The following is a 19,425-nucleotide window of genomic DNA, read 5'->3' as shown; positions in this document are numbered from 1 at the left end:
ATGCTATCTAGAGAAAAAAAGCTGAGAATGTGACTGTACAACCTTTTCATAAAACTTGAGAAAGATTAAAAGGACAGAGTAATACAAAGGGTCTTTTCAAGAGATTAAGGTTTTTCCCCCACAGATTCTCTCAGTTAAACCATAGAGACTCTATAAAGCTTAAGTTTGTTTTTCTTCAACCATCTCATTAGGAGCCAAAGACAGAAAAAAAAATATCTTGAAAAGATCTGTGGGTATGTTTTTTGTCCAATGAGATGAACTCCACTGAAATTCATAGGAAACCCACAGATTTTTTTAGAAAATTATTTCAGCAGAAACACTTCCAGCTTGGGTGGAAAGGGTCAGAGTACAAAATGAATGGAGGCTGTTGGACTCCCAACATTATGCTCTCCAGAAGTAGTCTGATAAAACATATGCTACCATTTATGAAAAATGAAAGATAATTCAAGGGGAAGAACCAAGACCTCAGATGACTGGGCTAAGAGCCATGGAAAATTATTTGCAGCCTTTGAAACTCAAAGGAATTGCCAACTTTTGTCTTGCTGTATTGATTTCTGACTACTATGGACTGATAAGTTTTTTTAACTTCCATTTCCCCACTTTGTGAACTAGGATGTCTATAGCTGTTTTCTTATACCTATTTCACCATTGCCTGTTGGATATGTTGGGACAGATAATTTTAGTTTCACAGGTCCACATATGGAGAGAAATTTTTTCTCAGGAGGGGTACTTAGATTATACCCAGAAGCCTAATCTTCACCTGGACCTGATTTATATGATAAGAGTTTGGAATTTGAACTGATACTATAATTCAGTGAGATGCCTGGGAACCTTAGGAAGAGGAAAATGTATTTTGCATGTGGATTATTGATGGCCAGAGGATGGCCTGTGGAAAACAGACTCTAAAGTAGTCCCCATGATCTCCATTTCCTGGTGTAGTTACCTCCTCTTGCAGGCCCTGTGGCTTGGTTATAGCCAACAGAATATAGCAAAGAAAATGGGATGTCACTCTAATGATTACATCATATTACACTAGATTCTGTCTTGCTAGCAGACTTTCTCTCTTTCTCCACTTGCTGTTTTATAAACAAGTAAGCCTCCACGAATCCTATAGCCTCAACAAAGTAAATGTTTCCAACAACCACATGAGTAAGGAAATTGAGCTTTCCTTAGTTGAACCTCCAGATGAGGACTAAGCCCTGGCCAAGGCCTTGATAGTGTAGTAATTTGTTACTCAGCAATAGAAAACTAATACATTAACATATGACGCAAAAACCCCTGATAAACTCCACTTTTATCTCCAGTCTTTACGAAGAGTTAAAATATTAATTTTCAAACAGAAACAATTATATTTTCTCTTTTAAAGCTTTGTCAAAGCCTTCTCAAGTATTTTATTAATTTTCTGTTCAAAGAAGTAAAAACTTATTAAAGCCAGTTTTCCACTCAGATTAATCTTTCTTCTTTAGCCCTTTTATATCTGAAGACATTTGCCTCCGATACAAGCAATGTCCAAAGCCAACTCTCCTGGTCTGGCTTGAGGTGGTAGACTCTTTACTACCATCAACTGCTTTTTTCTTAATTTTTATTAAATTTATTGGGGTGACATTGGTTAGTAAAATTAGATAGGTTATCAGTGTACGTTTCTATAATACATCATCTGTATATTGCATTGTGTACTCACCACCCAGAGTCAGTTCTCCTTCCATCACCATATATTGGACCCCCTTTACCCTCTTCTATCATCCCCCCTTTCCTCTGGTAACCACTAAACTGTTTCTGTATTTATGATTTTTTATTTCTTTGTTTATTGTCTTGTTCATGTGTTCGTTTGTTTTATATGCCACATATGAGTGATTTAATATAGTTCTTGACTTTTTCTGTCTCACTTCGCTTAGTATGATCATCTCAGGATCCATTCACATTGTCAAAAGGGCAGTATTTCATCTTATGGCAGAGTAATATTCCATTGTATATATGTACCACATCTTCTTTATCTTCTTTATTGAAGGACACTTCTGTTGTTTCCATGTGTTGGCCACCATAAATAATGCTGCAATGAATATCAGACTACATATATCTTTACAGATAAATGTTTTCAGATTTCTTGAGTAGATAACCCAGAAGAGGGATTGATGGATCATATGGTGATTCTATTCTTAATTTTTTGAGGAACCTCCATACTGTTTTCTATAGTGGTTGCACCAATCTGCATTCCCACCAACAGTGTATGAGGGTTCCTTTTTTCTCCACAGGCTCTCCAACACTTGTCATTACTTCTCTTGTTGATAATAGCTATTCTAACAGGTGTGAAGTGGTATCTCATTGTGGTTTTGATTTGCATTTCCCTAATAGCTAGTGAAGTTGAGCATCTTTTCATATATCTGTTGGCGGTTTGTATGTCTTCTTGGGAGAAGTTTCTCTTCATGTCCTCTGCCCATTTTTTAATTGGATTGTTTTGTTGTTGTTATTGTTGTTTTTCAGTTGTACCAGTTCTTTATATATTTTGGATATTAGCCCATTATCAGAGGCATTGTTTGCAAATACCTTCTCCCATTTGGTTGGTTTTCTCTTTGTTTTGTTGATGGTTTTTTTTGCTGTGCAGCAGTTTTTTTGTTTGATATATTTATTTTAGCTTTTACTTCCCTTGCCTTTGAAGTCAAATTCATAAAAGCCTCCTTGAACCCAAGGTCCATAAATTTAGTACCTATGTCATTTATTGTTTTAGGTCTTTGATCCATGAGTTAATTTTGGTGTATGGTGACAGATAGCAGTCTAGTCTCATTCTTTTGCATGTGACTTTCCAGCTTTCCCAGCACCATTTATTGAAGAGGCTTTCTTTTTTCCATTGTATGTTTTTGGCTCCTTTGCTGAAAATTATTGGCCCATATATATTTCTGGGTTGTCAGTTTTATTCCATTGGTCTGTGTGTCTGTTTTTCTGCCAATACCATACTGTTTTGATTATTGTTGCCCTGTAGTATAAGCTGATCAGGGAATGTGATACCTCCAGCCTTAATTTTTTTTTTCTTAGGAGTGCTTTGCTATTCGGGGTGTTTTGTGGTTCCATATAAAGCTGATGATTTTTTGTTCTATTTCTTTAAAAAACATCATTGGGATTTTGATAAGGATTGCATTAAATCTGTATATTGCTTTGGGTAATATGGCCATTTTAACTATGTTGATTCTTCTAATCCATGAACATGGACTGTCTTTCCATTTCTTTGTGTCTTCTTCAATTTCCCTTAAAATTGTCTTATAGTTTTCAATGTATAGGTCCTTCACATCCTTTGTTTATTCCTAGATAATTTATTCTTTTTGTTGCAATTGTAAAAGGAATTGTGTTTTTTATTTCTTTTTCTGAGGTTTCATTGTTAGTATATAAGAATGCAATGGATTTTTGTACATTGATTTTATAGCCAGCAACTTTACTGTATTCATTTATTGTTTCTAATAGCTGTTTGGTAGAGTCTTTTTGTTTTTTTGTATGAGTCACTTTGTTTTTATTTTATTAAATGTGAACCAAAGTGTTCTGGCTATAGAAAGATAGGTTAAAGGTATAACAAAGTTACATAATAAAATCTGACAGTAAAATTACAAATTAAATAAATATTAATTATCTAATATTATATATTAAATACCAGTATCTTCAAACATATTACTTCTATAAAAAGAGTACATAAATATTTCACTTTTTATACACACAAGCGCTAAAAAATAGATGAAATATTTAAATATAAGCATGTAAACTTATAAAAATCTAGAAGAAAAATGGGAATTTTTGTTTTTTAATAACACAAACATGGGGAAGGCTTTCTAAGGAACGTCTAGAAGCCATGAAGAAAAAAAATCCTGAAAATTACTACTTTAAGGTTAACCATAAAAAATAAAAAATAAAGGCTACATAGAAATCTATCTTTACAACACATATAACAAAAGAAGAACTTTCTTTAATTTACAAAGAGCTCTTACAGTCATTTAGACCAATTAACCAATTAAATATATAGGCTAAGTAGCTTCACAAAAAATGAAATAGAAATGACTTACAACCTCCTTCCTTTAGTTTCTCTTTCTCCCACTCTCCAGTTCCATTCTTTAACCCATCTGAGTGCAAAGGAATTTCCCTCATCCACCCTCCCATCTTAGTATGTCTCAAGCGTGTCTGTGTGTATTACACCAAGACTTCCAAAAAAGAGAATTCAGAGTTGTTGTTTTTTAAGATTTTTATTAAAATACAGCTAACATACAATATTATATTAGCTTCAGGTGTACATCATAGTTATTCAACAGTACCCACGTGGCACTATACAAAGTTATATTCCCTATGCTAAAGTAGTGATCACCATGATATGTCTGGAAAACATCTGACACTGTGCCTGCCATGCTATCACAATATTATTGACTATATTTCTATGCTGTATATTATATCCCCAAGATTTATTTAGACTTACTTGTTTTATATCTGGAACTTTGGACTTCTTATTCTTTATCTTTCTCCCCACCCTTTTTAATTTTTCAATTAGGGTTAACATTCAATGTTATTTTATATTAGTTTCAGGTGTGCAGCATAGTGGTTAGACATTTATATAATTTGGGAAGTGATGCCCCTGACTAATACCCATCTGGCATTATACATAGTTGTTACCATATTGTTGATTATATTCCCTATAATTTACATCCCCATGACTATTTTGTAACTACCAATTTGTATTTTGTAATCCCTTCACCTTTTTTATCCTGTCCCCAACTGCCCTCCCATCTGCCACCTGGATACATCTAGTACCCATCTGATACCATACATAGCTATTACAATATTATTGACTATATTTTTATGCTGTACCCTACATCCTCATGACTACTGTGTAACAAACAAGTTTTACTTCTTAATCCCTTCCCCTTTTCACCTATCCCCAACCCCTCAATCTGGCAACCATCAAAATGTTCTCTGTATCTATGAGTTTGTTTCTGTTTCTTATTTGTTTATTTTATTCTTCAGTCTCCACTTATAAGTGAAATCATATGACATTTGTCTTTTGGTGTCTAACTTACTACACTCAGCATAATACTTTCTAGGTCCATCCATGTTGTCATAGATGGCAAGATGTTGTTCTCTTTTATGGCTGAGTAATATTCCATTGTACATAGGTACCACGTCTTCTTTACCCATTCATTTATCCAGCGCACCCAAGCTGCCTTTACATCTTAGCCATTGTAAACAATGCTGCAATCAACATATAGATGAGCACATTTCCTCAAAGTAGCACCTTGGGTTTGTTTGGATAAATACCCAGAAGTGGGATTACTAGGTCCTCTTTTGTCTCTTGTTATCATCTTTGTTTTAAAGTCTATTTTGTCTGGTATAAGTATTGATACCCCAGCTTTTTGTTTCTTTGTTTCTTTGCTTCTGTTTTCATGAAATATCTTTTTCCATCTCTTTACTTTCAGTCTGTGTGTGTATATTTCAATCTGAAGTGCATCTCTTATAAGCAGCATATGTAAGGGTTTTGTTTTCTTATCCATTCAGCTTCACTATCTTTTGATTGAAGCATTTACTTAATTTCTATTGAAAGTAATTGTTAATAGGTATGTAGTTATTACCATTTTATTGTTCATATTTTTTAGTTTTTATTTTTACATCTTAAAGAAGTCCCTCTGAGATTCCTTGTAATACTGGTTTATTAATAAAGCAGGGATTATTAGTGATGAACTCCTTTAGCTTTTTCTTATTTGGGAAGCCCTTTGTCTGTCCTTCAATTCTAAATGATAGCTTTGCTGAGTAGAGTAATCTTGGTTCTTACTTTTCATCACATTGATTTTGCCCCAATCTCTTCTGACTTACACAGTTTCTGTTGAGAAATCAGCTGATAGTCTTATGGGAGCTCCCTTATAAATCACTAGTTGTCTTTCTCTTGCTGCTTTTAGGACTCTCTCTTTGTCTTTAACTTTTGGCATTTTAATTATGATGTATCTTGGTGTGGGCCTGTTTGGATTCATCTTGTTTGGGACTCTCTGCTCTTCCTGGGCTTGTATACCTATTTTCTTCACCAGGTTAGGGAAGTTTTCCATCATTATTTCTTCAAATAAGTTTTCAATTCCTTGCTCTCTCTTCTCCTCCTGGTATCCGTATGATGAGAACATTGTTATGCTTGAGGTTGTCCCAGAGGCCCCTTAAACTCTCCTCAATTTTTTGGATTCATTTTCCTTTTTGCTGTTCTGACTGGGTGTTTTTTGTTACCTTATCTTCTAAATCATTGATTTGATCCTCTGCTTCATCTAATCTACTGTTGATTCCCTGTAATGTGTTCTTCATTTCCATTGTTGTATACTTTACTTCTGATTGGTTCTTAATTATGTTTTCTATCTCTATTTTTATGTTTCCTATTACTTTGTTGAGGTTCTCCCTGAGATCATTGAGCATTTTTATAACCAGTGTTTGGAACTCTGTGTCTAGTACATTGCTTGTTTCCATTTTGTTTAGTTCTTTTCTGGAACTTTATTTTGTTCTTTTATTTGGGACATATTTCTTTGTCTCCCTATTTTGGCTGCCTCCCTGTGTTTGTTTCTATGTATTAGGTAGGGCTGCTATGTCTTCTGGTCTTAATAGAGGGGACTTACGTAGTAGGTATCCTGTGGGGCCCAGTGGCACAGTCTTCCTGGTCACTTGAGCCATGCACTCCAGATGTGTCCCTTGTGTGGGTTGTGTGTGCCCTCCTTTCATAGCTGAGCCTTGGTTGCTATTTGCACATCAATGGGCAGGATTGACCCGCAGTCTCATTGGTTGTCAGGACTGGCCATGACTGTGTTACAGGAGTGTCAGTTCTTCTTGCCTATGCAGTGAACAATCAAAGGTCAGCAAGCTGATTAATATGCAAGCAGGGTTTATTAGTGATACATCTTCAGGGAAAAGAACAGGCCTAGCCAAGGTGGGGGAGGGGGGAGAGAGAGACAGAGAGAGAGAGAGACAGAGAGAGAGAAGCCTAGGCCCCTGGTAATAGTGATACATTCTCAGGGAAGAGAATGGGCCTAGCTGAGTTGGGAGAGAGGCAGAGAGAGAGAGAGAAAGGGAGAGAGAAAGGAGGAGAGAGTGAGGGTGAGAGAACACGAGTGCCAGAGGGAGGGCTCTTGTCCAGAGGACTTAGAGTTTGTTGGGTGGGGTAAGGGAATTACATATTGATTTGGCGGGAAAAGTGATGCATGCTCTTCCACGGGAGGGCATGACCTCCTAAGATGGGTGGAGGTCTGTTGACTCAGATCTTTATCTAGCTCCAGACCACCTCTTGTCATCTGTTGTTGTAGAAACGGATACGTGGCTGGAGGCAGCTAATCAAAGCTATTTATGAGCTTTCTCTATAGTTACTATGGACCCCATCCCACCCCTCCCCCTTCTCCCACATTTTCTAACTTCTACCTAACATTTCCCCCCTCAAGCATTAGGAACCCAAATCTTTGGGGACTTTGGAGCAACAACCACTCTGGCTGCTTCCTGCTGTAAAGGGATGTTGAGACTTCTTTGGCTATCTGCTTGCTAACTATTGATCAGAGTAGGCGGAGAGAAGTATCCATCCATTGGTCCGTTATAAATGTCTGGAGATTGGGGTCCCAGGGGTTGATAGTTGTTCATGGCAATAATTTGTAGCTTTATAGGCTCTATTCTAGAAGAGATAAACTTAGTAAGTTGCAAAGGCAAGAAATAAAAACATGAGCCATGAATTTGAATCCCAGAAAAAGGCTGAGGTCTTGATCCTAGATGCAGATTCAAGGATGCTCTGAACATTCTTTTAGACTTGTCCTGATTGTTAACATAGAAGCAACACTGTTCCTTAAGATATAGGCATGTTTCCCCTGCTGAGGCTGTAAGGAGGTCCAATGCCGTTCAATTTTGGAGGGAAACTCCAGCTAATTGATGTAGGACATTTCTGTGAGAGCCGGGATCTTGTCTTGTGAAACCGAAGATGGAAGCACAGACCAAGGAGAGGCGAGGAGTTGTAAAAGAGGATAATTTATTAAAAGCAAAGGGTTACAGTTCCTGAGTGGGAGGGGGTCCTGAATGGGATGCGCAGTGACTGAGGCAAAAGCTCTTATTTTTATATCTTCCCTTGCCTGCTTGGAGAAGGGAGCTGGTGTCTTCTAATGGGATTCGTCTATCAGGTTTGTTTTGTTTGCCCATCCTGAAATGATTAACAAAATAATCCATTCCTATCTATCAGTTCCATTTGTCCAGCCAAAAGAGATTTATGAGATAACTTATTAGCCTCAAGGCACATTCTTATATCTTTGTCCTGGAGTGAAGGAGCCATTCTAGAACCTGGAGTTTCAGGATATGGCTGCCTTTTGTTTATTTCACTAGGGACCTTCCTGTCTACCTAACAACATGCTAACTAAACCTATCTCAATCCCCCATCTGAAGAAGTAACCTAACTACTGTTAGGGAATAGGGGCAATGACCGCTCTGGCTACTTCAGGCTGAGGAGAGGCGTAGAAAGAGACCAACAGCTAAGGCTTGTTCAGAGGTCTGTTAAGGGTCCCCGGTAGATGGATAGGTCTTGCAGGTCCATGTGTGGCTCCATGTTGAGTACCTTTGTAACGTAATGGTTTCTAGGCAAGAAGAAATAAACCAAGTGAGTAGGTTGAAGATGCAAGACCTGAATAAGAGTAGAAGGAGGAGGATTATTAGAGGGGCTGTAAGGGGCCACAGCCTTTGTAGGAGTCTGGCTTTAAGGGATGCCCACCAGCCTGAGACATTTTTGATGGACGTTATTAGTTCATCAGCAGTTTCTAAATGGGTCACTACGGACCCAGTATAATTTATGTAAAAACAGCATTCCTCTTTAAGATAGACACAGGTCCCTCCCACATAGGATGTCACCGTATTTCCCCAAAAATAAGACCTAGCCAGACCATCAGTTCTGTCTTTTGGAGCAAAAATTAATATAAGATCCGGTCTTATATTATATAAGACCCAGTCTTTTATTTTATATTATATTATACTATACTATACTATACTATACTATACTATACTATACTATACTATACTATACTATATTAATTATATTATATAAGACTCGGAGTCTTATATTAATTTTTGCTCTAAAAGACACATTAGAGCTGATGGTCCAGCGAGGTCTTATTTTTGGGAAAACACGGTAACAAATTTAGGGCTTGTCTGTTTTGAAGAGCTACCCCTGTTAGTGAGTCTACTTGTTGGGCAAGTGTCGCATTCCAGCAGTGGTTTCTTTTAATGCCTTTGCTAGTTGGACAGATAGATGCATGGAAGTTCCCCCTAAGGCTGCACCAGATGCTTCCAAAACGCCGATCAGGAGCAGGATTAAAACTGGAGCCACTGCCGCCCTTCGCATCCTAGGATGTGATTGTTTTAAAACGTGGCATATTGCTGGTGCCAAGAGCGTAGTCTGCCATGGGAGCTATGAAAGCAAGGCTACAGAGGCCTGTCCAACCAGGGGATAAAGTAATATAGGCTTTAGTACCGCAGGAGAAAAAAAGACCCTCTTCAGGTATTAAATTAAAATTAAACGCATAGGTGTAAAGGGTCTTTGGTCTGGCTGATCAAGAGGAGTACGTCCCAGTTAATTTTTGCCAGATTATATCCCAATCTGCTTTGGCTCTTTCAGAGAGCGTGGGGAGTAAATTACTGGAAGGGTAGATTTTTAGGGAGAACTGGTGTACGGAGAGTAGCAGTCCTGAGGCTAGATTGAGCTGAGAGGTATTGCAGACTATATGTGACCATCTTGCTGAACAGGATTGGTTTGAGATAGTATAAAAGGGTGCCCTCCCTGAGGTGGGGTAGAGTGTTCTAAGGAAAGTGTGATATCTTGCACAGCCCTTACGTGCTCTTAGGGTGTGGTGTCTTGAGGAATTCCAAAGTTCTTCTCTAGAAGTTGGGATGATCTTAAATGTGAATTTACATTGGGAAGGGGGGAGTTGTCCAAGGAATAATCCGGGCATTTTGTCTGGAGGGTGTTTTCAAAGCAAAGTGGGAAGGTAGCAGAGGTGTTAAGGCCTAGCCTATCTAGCCAGGCAACAGCCGGGGTTTCATTAGAACAGGGAGTCTGTTGTTTTTTACTCTCCATGTCTTCTCTCCAGGAGGCTAGGAATAGCTTCTCAACGTACCCGTTGAGGAAGGGGTGAGTGTAAGAAATTGAGGGAGTAATGGTGTAATTAGCCTGTAACCAGGTAAGTATAGAAGCAGGGATAATGGTCCATAGACACTCTTTCTCACAGATCCAGCAGTCAGTTAGGTTAAAGGCGGTTCCCTCTGTTTGGAGAGTATGTGTGTTGCTTAGGAGAAGAGCTCAGAAGATGAGTCATGTAGCTATCTTGTGTCTAAGATGGAGGGTGTCCAAGGCTTGACTTGGGAGTGGTGGATCCAGAAGTCGAATTCTGGTACTTTAATTGCAGTGGGAGTGGAGAGGATTACCGTGTAGGGGCCTTTCCACACTGGATCTAGCATTGGAGACAGACAAGGAAGAGATTTAATAAGAACTTCATCTCCTGGGTTAAATAGTGGTTTTTTATCTGCTCGGGATTGAGCTTCTGACAATTGTTAGATGGCCTGTTGAAATTGTGCTAGTGAGGTTATATGTTGGTTTAATTCCATAGCCTCATGATCAACTAGGAGGTCATTGGTTAAGAAAGATCTACCATACAACATTTCAAAAGGGCTCAGGCCACACTTAATTGGAGTATTTCGAATGCGAAGCAGAGCTATGGGAAGTAAAGTTACCGAATTTTGATCAGTTTCTTGTGAGAGTTTTCGAAGATGTCTCTGATGATGTCATTGGTCTTTTCTACCTTTCCTGAGGATTGTGGCCTCCAAGCACAATGGAGGTGATAGTTTATTCCCAGGGCTTTGGTTACACCCTCGGTGACTGAAGACTTGAAAGAAGGCCCATTGTCAATTTGAGGAGACCTGGGGAGGCCAAACTTAGTTATAATTTCTATGATTAGGACTTTTAACTACTTCCATTGCCTTTCCTGTCTTACAAGGAAAGGCTTCAACCTAGTGTGTGAAGATGTCTACCCATACTAAGAGATATTTATAGCCTTTGGCCTTGGGCATATGGGTGAAGTCTAATTGCCAATCCTCTCCTGGGCATTTGCCTTGTCTTTGTACCCCTATTGGTGTCTGAGAATGTGTTAGAGGGTGAGAATATGTTGTATAGTCTTTTAAAGATCTTTTCCTATGAATAATATTTGGGCCATTTGTAAAGTTTTGTCCCTCCCTAGGTGGAAGATTTGGTGGAGGGTTTTAAGAATTTTCCATTGATTGGCAGCTGGGAGGTGTAAATGACCATTCCCCCCTTGTAACCAACCCATGGGTTGGGCAGTGTAGCTCCTTGCTTTGGCCCAATCTTATTCTGAGTATACTGGGTCTTAATTTGAGTTATGGATCCGTCCCAAATTAGAGGAGGTAGCATATGGTTGAGACCCATTTTGGCAGCATTTTTAGCTTGGTCTGCTAATCTATTGCCTTCAGAAATTTTATCACTTCCCTTTTGGTGCCCCTTGCAGTGTATGATTGCTATTTCTTGAAGAGAATGTACTGCCTGCAGCAGTCAGTTGATCACCTGGTGAGATTTGATGGGTGACCCATTGGCTGTTAGGAAGCATCTTTCTTTCCAAATGCTGCCATGGGCATGTAATACTAAAAAGGCATTTTTTGAATCAGTATATATTTTGGCTCTTTTTCCTTTACTCAGCTCTAGTGCTCGGGTGAGAGCTATTAGTTAGGCCCGTTGTGCGCTGGCCCCAGAAGGAAGGCTTGCATTTTCTAAGATATTATGTAAAGTAACTACAGCATTTCCAGCTTTTCCTATGCCATTTTCTATAAAAGAAATCTTGAGATAATTTTAAATATGGTTAAACTAAATGTAATTAACTAAGTAAATTTAAATCTCAAAAGTAAGCTGGTGATGTTAGAACTGCTAGAGTTCATGTGCCTTCCTCGGTATCAGCTATAGGCCAATAAAAGGAAGCTTAGACTACTGTTTGTCCCTAACTGGCAGGGAATTCTTATGGTTCTAGCCCACTGTTACATCCCTGATTAAGAGACTCAGATCCTAGAGAAGGCCAGGAATTTGTTTAAATATCTTTAACAACCAAGACAGGAAAACAAGGAATAAAGGAACAGTGAGACCAGAGACAAGCCAGACTTTTGGCCACAGTTATAGACAACCCAGGGTTGAAGTCACATCAGGGCACCCCAAAAGCCCCAGAAGAGGAAACACCAGATAAAGAAGCCTGCTTTGGTTGTGGAAACCCAGAACACTGCAATAAGGAGTGTCGTAATTTTCCAAAACAGCTGTGCCCCTTGTGCAAACTAAAGGGCACTGGAAGAAGAATTGCCCCCTATTCTGAAAGGAACAGGGACCAACTCCTTCCCCACAAATTGCTGTGATAAACTAACGGACCTGAAGTTCTCAGCAGCTCCCAAGCTGTTCTCATCACAGGGGTAAAACTGCGCATGACCCTGACATGGCAGGTAAGCCTGTTAATTTCCTAATTGATATGTAAGCCATTTATTCTGTCTCAACTGCTCACTTTGGAACTTTTTCCTCTGAAAACTGCTTGGTTGTAAAGATAAAGACAGCCCCCAGATTTGGGCTTATTTTACTCAGCCTGTTCCTCACCATTGGCTTATACGTTAGAAAAAATGTATAATAAAACGAACAAATCAGGCTTGAAAAAAACAAGACTCTGGTGGAGTTTTGTCAGGAGACCTCAAAGCCCTGGCCCTAACTACAGGGGATGGGCAGTGGCAAGACTGTCCCGCCCCTTTTCTGGATTTCTGAGGGTTGAGAAAGAGTCTTGATAGTTACCGCATTCCTCTGGGAGCTAAAAAACGTTCATCCAGGAGTAGGAAATTATAAGGGCTAATGAGGAAAGACCAGGGTACGATTTTGATTAAGAGTTTTGTTGTATTTATGAAGAAAGTGATAGCAGCCAGAAGGAAGTACTCAAACCCTCATCCCTTTGTTCCTCCACCTCCGGGTCTGCTGGTGTTAGCGTGACCCCTGCTAGGCAATAGTGTTCAAAAAGAGCATTGCCTTTGGGGATTAAATTGCAGCTCAGTTTGAAAAGAGACAGGGCAGCTACTCTATAGCAGGATCGATGGGGGTGGTAGAGATATAGTCAGTAAAGGGACAGAAAAGACTTGTGAGTGAGGCAAATTTGAGCTAAAAGCCACAATTAAAAGAAAGGCCTGAAAAGACCGAGAATCTCCCCTGAGAGTTAAACTCTTGCCTCCTCTCAAGAACTAAACCTAAGTCTGGGATGCGCCACAGGGGTGGGAGTGTGATTGCCTCTGGGGACAGTGAAACAAAGGAAAGACTTAGGGTGGAGAAAGTAACAGGAGAGAGCCTAGGCGGGCTGCTGCTCACCTGGAAATCAGAGAAAGAAAACGGGGGCCCTGGAGACAGGATCGGGGGTAAGCCCGGGTGGGAGCGGCTGTGCCCACTGCTCCCCAGGCTGTAAGTCTCCTTGGGACCCTCAGAATTTAGGAGGAAATAAAAAGTTCATGCCCGTGAAGGGCCATGGGTGTGCTCTAATGTGAGCCCGCCCTGCCTGCAGGGATTCAACTATTTCTCCAGAGGAATAGAGCAAGGTATTCATCTGGCAAATACCACAGTGCCCCTTCTTGCAACTCCTGCAAAAGGTGTTCAGATGCAGATAAGTCGCTAGAGGCACCTGGGGCAAAGAGAGTTGCCGCGAGCTTACGACAGGCGGATGATTTACATTTATTTCTCTCTTGGCCAGGTTTAGGGGCTGTCCGAGTGAGTAGTGGGCCCAGGGTAAGGTGTCTGTGAGTCTGGGAGCTGGTAGAAGATGTGTGGAGCGGAAGGCAGAGTAGACATACTTTATACACTGACTTCATCGCCTCATCAGGGGATAACCGGCAGCCCCCCGGTACAGCAGCTGCAGCCAGCCTCTTGAAATGGCCTGATTTTTATACCGTAAAGAGACCAAATTGGCAGACACTCAAGGTGTTTATATAAGCGTATACAAACAGCGACATCTTCAGGATGGGTGCCGCCCGTGCAGCGTTCCTTCTTATGTAACTGGGCTGCCGGGTCAGGGCTGCTGGGGTGGAAGCTGACTGACTCTTTTGTCCCTACAGAGGCAGAAAAGAAAAGGAATTCATGTGATGGGTCAAAAGTGGGGCTCCCAAAGGCCGTTACACCTTTGGCCATCCCCAACTCTCTACATGCCTGGTTTCTCCCCTGGTTGTCCCCACCTTATTTTGTATGTCTCCAGAGGAGACAGATTTATATTACAGTGATGGGAGTTCCCTATGAGGCCCCTGTGCATCTTACGGTTTGACTCCAGACACTTCTGAGAGGCCCCCACCCATGTAGGGATACCCAAGAACTCAGACTGGAGGGAGGAAATGCCTCTTTGGTCTTCAGAACCCTGGTGAAACTGATACAGGCCAAGTGAGTAGCCCCCCTCTCTCCCCAAAAAACTTTGTTTTCTTGCCTGTAGAGATTTTAAGTTTCCTTCTTAAAGTTTTCTTTTTCCCAGTTTTTTAGCTCCTACCCCCTGCTTTAGGTAATTACCCTAAAACTTGTGATTTATACTTGTTGATTGTAATCATTGAAGTCTAATGTTCTTTCCAACCTATTTTGGGCCCAGCTCCTGGACAATTAATGTCACCCAAATAACTGATTAAGTGGCCACAGGCTCCATAGAGTGGACGGATTTTCTATCGCATAGCCACCTCGCACGAATAGCTTCAAGCTCTGCTCTTTAAGAAATTTATTAAAATCTATTTTTCCACATTCAGGAGCCTTGGGGATACAGAGGGTACCCCAGCAAGATTTCCAGTCACAGCCAAAGAAGCCAACACGGTCTTCCAGGTGGATCTCAAGACTACTTCCTCTCATCTGAGATCAGATAAGGAGAGAGTTTCATGAATCCCCCAACAGGTAGGGACAGCTCTGCGCCCCTGCCCAGCAGGAAGCAGATACTGAAAAACAGACCTTCTGTCCCTCAACTTCCCATAGAGATTTTATGGGGATCATGTCTCTCAAGGAGAAAACAAGGCAGTCAATTAGAGACAGGCATCAGGACTCTGCATTCCTGCATAATCCACAGAATGCAACTGCCCCAAAGACCTCCCCTCTCTGCCCAAAACTTCCCTTTTCACTATAATTATCTACCCCTATGAGAAAGAAATGGGTACAAAATATCCAACTAGATTAAACTGGCCACTCACACCTGCACAGTAAAGGCCACAATGACCTTCATTTCACCTGGGCCTCATTATACCATCATTATAATATCATACATATGCCCAGAAGTTTATTAATATTATAACAGACTGAATTCTGGGAAGGAACATGCACAGTCTAAAAAGATGAGGTAGGGGCCGGCCCAGTGGCTCAGGCGGTTGGAGCTCCATGCTCATAACTTCTAAGGCTGCTGGTTCAATTCCCACATGGGCCAGTGGGCTCTCATCCACAAGGTTGCTGGTTCAACTCCTGGAATCCTGCAAGGGATGGTGGGCTCCACCCCCTGCAACTAAGATTGAACACGGCACGTTGAGCTGAGCTGCCTCCCGGATGGCTCAGTTGTTGGTTGGAGCGCGGGCTCTCAACCACAAAGTTGCCAGTTCGATTCCTCGAGTCCCCCAAGGGATGGTGGGCAGTGCCCCCTGCAACTAAAGATTGAACACGGCACCTTGAGCTGAGCTGCCTCCCGGATGGCTCAGTTGGTTGGAGCGCGGGCTCTCAACCACAAGGTTGCCAGTTCGACTCCCGCAAGGGATGGTGGGCTGCACCCCCTGCAACTATCAACTGCAACTGGACCTGGAGCTGAGCTGTGCCCTCCACAACTAAGATTGAAAGGACAACAACTTGACTTGGAAAAAAGTTCTGGTAGTACACACTGTTCCCCAATAAAGTCCTGTTCCCCTTCCCCAATAAAATCTTAAAAAAAAAAAAAAAAAGATGAGGTAATGGCCTCTTGTCAATCACAGGTATCAATCAAGTGGTCCCACACCTGGGAAGGAACAGCCCATTCTAGAGAAAAAAATGGATAAAAACTCCAAGTCCTCACCAGTCAGCACCTCTTGAGCTTTGCCTTTGTTCGGGCCCGCTTCAAACCCTTTGAAGTATACTATCTCTTCTTATCAACTACTCTCTCACCACTTTATTTCTGTGTCTCATTCAATTTTTGCTTGAGATTGCAAGAATCTGGACATCGCGCTGAGAAGGGCCCACTTTCCAGTAACAAAACCTGAGCACTCATTTTAGATTTTATCCTTGTTTTATCCTTGTTTCTGTCTGAACATAGGCCTACCATGTTTGAATATCCCTCCTCCGCAATGTGGTATCTCTCTTTAACCTTGAAGGTGAGAGAAGACAAGAAAACCTTGCCAGTCATACTTCACTGCATTCCAAATGGCTGGAGGCACAAAGGGTTCAATTTGAGTCACGGCACCAAAATGTTGTGGGAGGCTCGTTCTTGCTGACACAGTGAAGAATCAAAAACCAGCAAGCTGAGAAGTATGCAAACAGGGTTTGTTCGTAACACACTCCTAGGGAAGAGAATGGGCCTATCTGAGGTGGGCAAAAGAGGCATAAGCTCCCGGTCCTTTTGTGCTGAGGACTTACATAGTTTGCCAGGTAAGATGAGGGATTTATGAGGACAGAAAAGAGGCTACTTGTTAAACCTGACAAGCTCAGGAGACTGAAAATAACCACATAGAACAGCATGAACATAAAAATTCCTAACTAAGGTGGGCCATAGAGGGGTGTCACATCTTTGGCTTGTAGCTTTCTTGACAAAGGTCAGTCTTTACCTTACGTGAGCCTGTCTGTCATCTTTTTGCATCTAAGATAACATACCCTTGGAATGTAAGAATAATTCCTTTCTCAACCCCACAGGGGGCACAACCCCCTAAGCGAGAGCAGGAAACTACAAAATCCCTCATTGTTTTCTTGTTCCCCAAATACCATCTCTGTGTTGTAAAATGCTATTAACTATCCTGTACCCACCTATGTAAAAGTGATGTAGGTGAAATTAGATCTGCCAGCAGTTTGAGTGTGGGCTGGGATCCTGTCTCGTGAAGCCGAAGAATGGAAACACGGACCAGGGAGAGGCAAAAAGTTTTAAAAAGAGGATAGTTTATTAGAGGCAGGAGAAGAGGTTATAGCTCCCGAGCCGGAGGGGGTCCCGAATGGGGGGTGCCCCATAACTGAGGCAAAAGCTCTTACTTTTATACCTTCCCCTGTCTGCTTGGGGAAGGGGAGCTGTTTAAAGAAGGGAACTTGTTTGAAGAAGGGAACTGGTGCCTTCTAATGAAATTTGTCTACCAGTTTTGTTCTGCTTGCCCATCCTAAAGGAATTAGCAAAGTAACCCACTCTTAGCTATCAGATCTGCTTGTTTGTCAGGCCAAAATGAATTTTATGATTAACTTCAAGGCCACATTGTTACATTATGTCCTGGAGCAAAGGAGTGATTTCAAAACCTGGAGTTTTAGGATATGGCTGTCTTTTCTTTATTCTTTATTCCACCAGGGATTATATTCCACCAGTTAATTATATTTACTAACCTGTCTCAATCCCCCCTCTGAAGAGGAAGCCTTAACTGCTGTTAGCGGATGGGGGGACGAGCGTTCTGGATACTTCAGGCTGAGGAGAGACATAGAGAGAGACCAGCAGCTAGGGCTTGTCCAGAGGTCTATCGAAGGGTCCCCGGTAGATGAGCATATCCAGATGAAGGTTTTGTTGCTTTGGAGGCCGTCGTAGCCAGCTAGTGAGTGGTAGATACACCTTAGGCAGCAGCAAGAGATAATTCATATAATAATGAATAACAGAAATATGAGAAAGGCTTCTTTAAGTCCTGTTAAACTGGGAAGCGAGGAAGTAGGGAAGAAAAAATCTAGGCTGAAAAATCTTGTTTTTAGTTTAATATTGGAAATCTTAACTGTGAATTATCAGAGACTGAAACAGCATAACCCTTTAAACTTTTTATATTCTTGATTGTGTTTGAGAAGTAGATAATCTATGGCAGCTTTGTTTGAGAACTGTTATTCTGACCTGTCCTAACTTTTGTCTCATGGCATGGATAGCCTGTGAGGTGGCGTTTAGGGTTTTTGTCATTGAGTAAGCTATTTGACTATTGAGCCTTTTGTATGTTATTTTTTTTTTTTATTTTTTATTTTTTTTATTAAATTTATTGAGGTGACAATTGTTAGTAAAATTACATAGATTTCAGGTGTACAATTCTGTATTATGTTATTTTTTTTAATAAAAGAACTCTTATCAGTGAAGAGCGTCCAACCTGGGTTTTCTCGGGGTATTTTTTGTATATTTGTTTTAACAGTATAAGCTTGTATTAAAACTTATTGGCAGTTAATTATTTCTCTGTCTCTGGGAGGAAGGTGGCAAGATTAAGGTGGAGCAGATCCCTATTTGAATTACAGGACCTTTTAAAAGGGCCTGATGCTGCAGGAGGCCGCTATCAGTGAGCCTGTGACTCTTATTAGCATTTAAAAGCCCTTGAATGTGGTGTGGGGCAAAAACGAAAATGGTTAAGTCTTTCCCCATTGTGAGCTTGGTGGCATTGGGAACTAGGATGGCAGCTGTAGCTATGGCCTGGAGGCAAGCTGACCAGCTGTGCGCTATGAAGTCTAGTTTCTTAAATAGTTTTCGAGTCCTTTTTAAGTTTAATTTTGTTTATTTTATACTTTCTTTAAGGTATAGACCAATAATAAGAAACAGGCTGAGCAAAATGAGCCCAAATCTGGGGACTGTCTTTATCTTTACAACCAAAACGGTTTTCATAGGAAAAAGGTCCAGAGTGAGCAGTTGAGACAGAATAAAAAGGCTTCTGTATCAATTAGGAAATTAATAGGCTTACCACCCACAGGGTGGTAAGGGTCACCCACAGTTTTACCCCCTGTGATGAGAACAGCTTGGGAACCACTGGGAACTTCAGGACCAACAGTGATGACAGCCATTTTGGGGGAGGGAGCTGGTCCTTGCTCCCTTCAAAACAAGGGGTACTCTCTCCTGTAGTGCCCTTTAGTCTGTACAGGGGGTGTTACGGATACCAGGACCGGAAAGAACCCAAGCGGCACTCAGAGAGTTAGGAAGGTCAGCTTTATTACTCCGGTGGGCTCAGTGGGATCCTTCCCAAAAGACCGAGCCCCTAGCAAGGTTTTGAGCAGGTTTTTATGTGTTGGGGACTTCCTGGAGTTGGGGAAGGGGTAGGTGTCGTCTGGTGATTGTCTCGGGGTGTGGCTTGGAGGGGGTTATGCGGAAGTGGGCTGGGGCTTAGGCTGGGGACTTCTCTCTCTGCTCGGGCCACCATTTAGGTCAGTTCCATGTGGCAGCGAACCATTTTAGGTCAGTTTCTGCATCATGTCCCCCCCCGTTGATGATCGTAAGTGGTAACATCTTAGAG

General features: G+C 41.2%; 1 long non-coding RNA gene across 1 annotated transcript; it reads left to right on the top strand.

The window, feature by feature from the left end:
• The first annotated feature begins 9,105 nt into the window (after positions 1-9,105).
• On the top strand, positions 9,106-18,165 carry LOC148757393 (uncharacterized). The gene is made up of 2 exons (XR_016021960.1): positions 9,106-12,495; positions 14,797-18,165. It is a non-coding gene; the product is annotated as an uncharacterized LOC148757393 (long non-coding RNA).
• The last annotated feature ends 1,260 nt before the right edge of the window (positions 18,166-19,425 follow it).

Source organism: Rhinolophus sinicus, chromosome 8, assembly GCF_057876585.1.
Source record: "Rhinolophus sinicus isolate RSI-liver-muscle chromosome 8, RSI-T2T, whole genome shotgun sequence".
NCBI lineage: Eukaryota > Metazoa > Chordata > Mammalia > Chiroptera > Rhinolophidae > Rhinolophus > Rhinolophus sinicus.
This window is presented reverse-complemented; position numbering and strand designations above follow the sequence as displayed.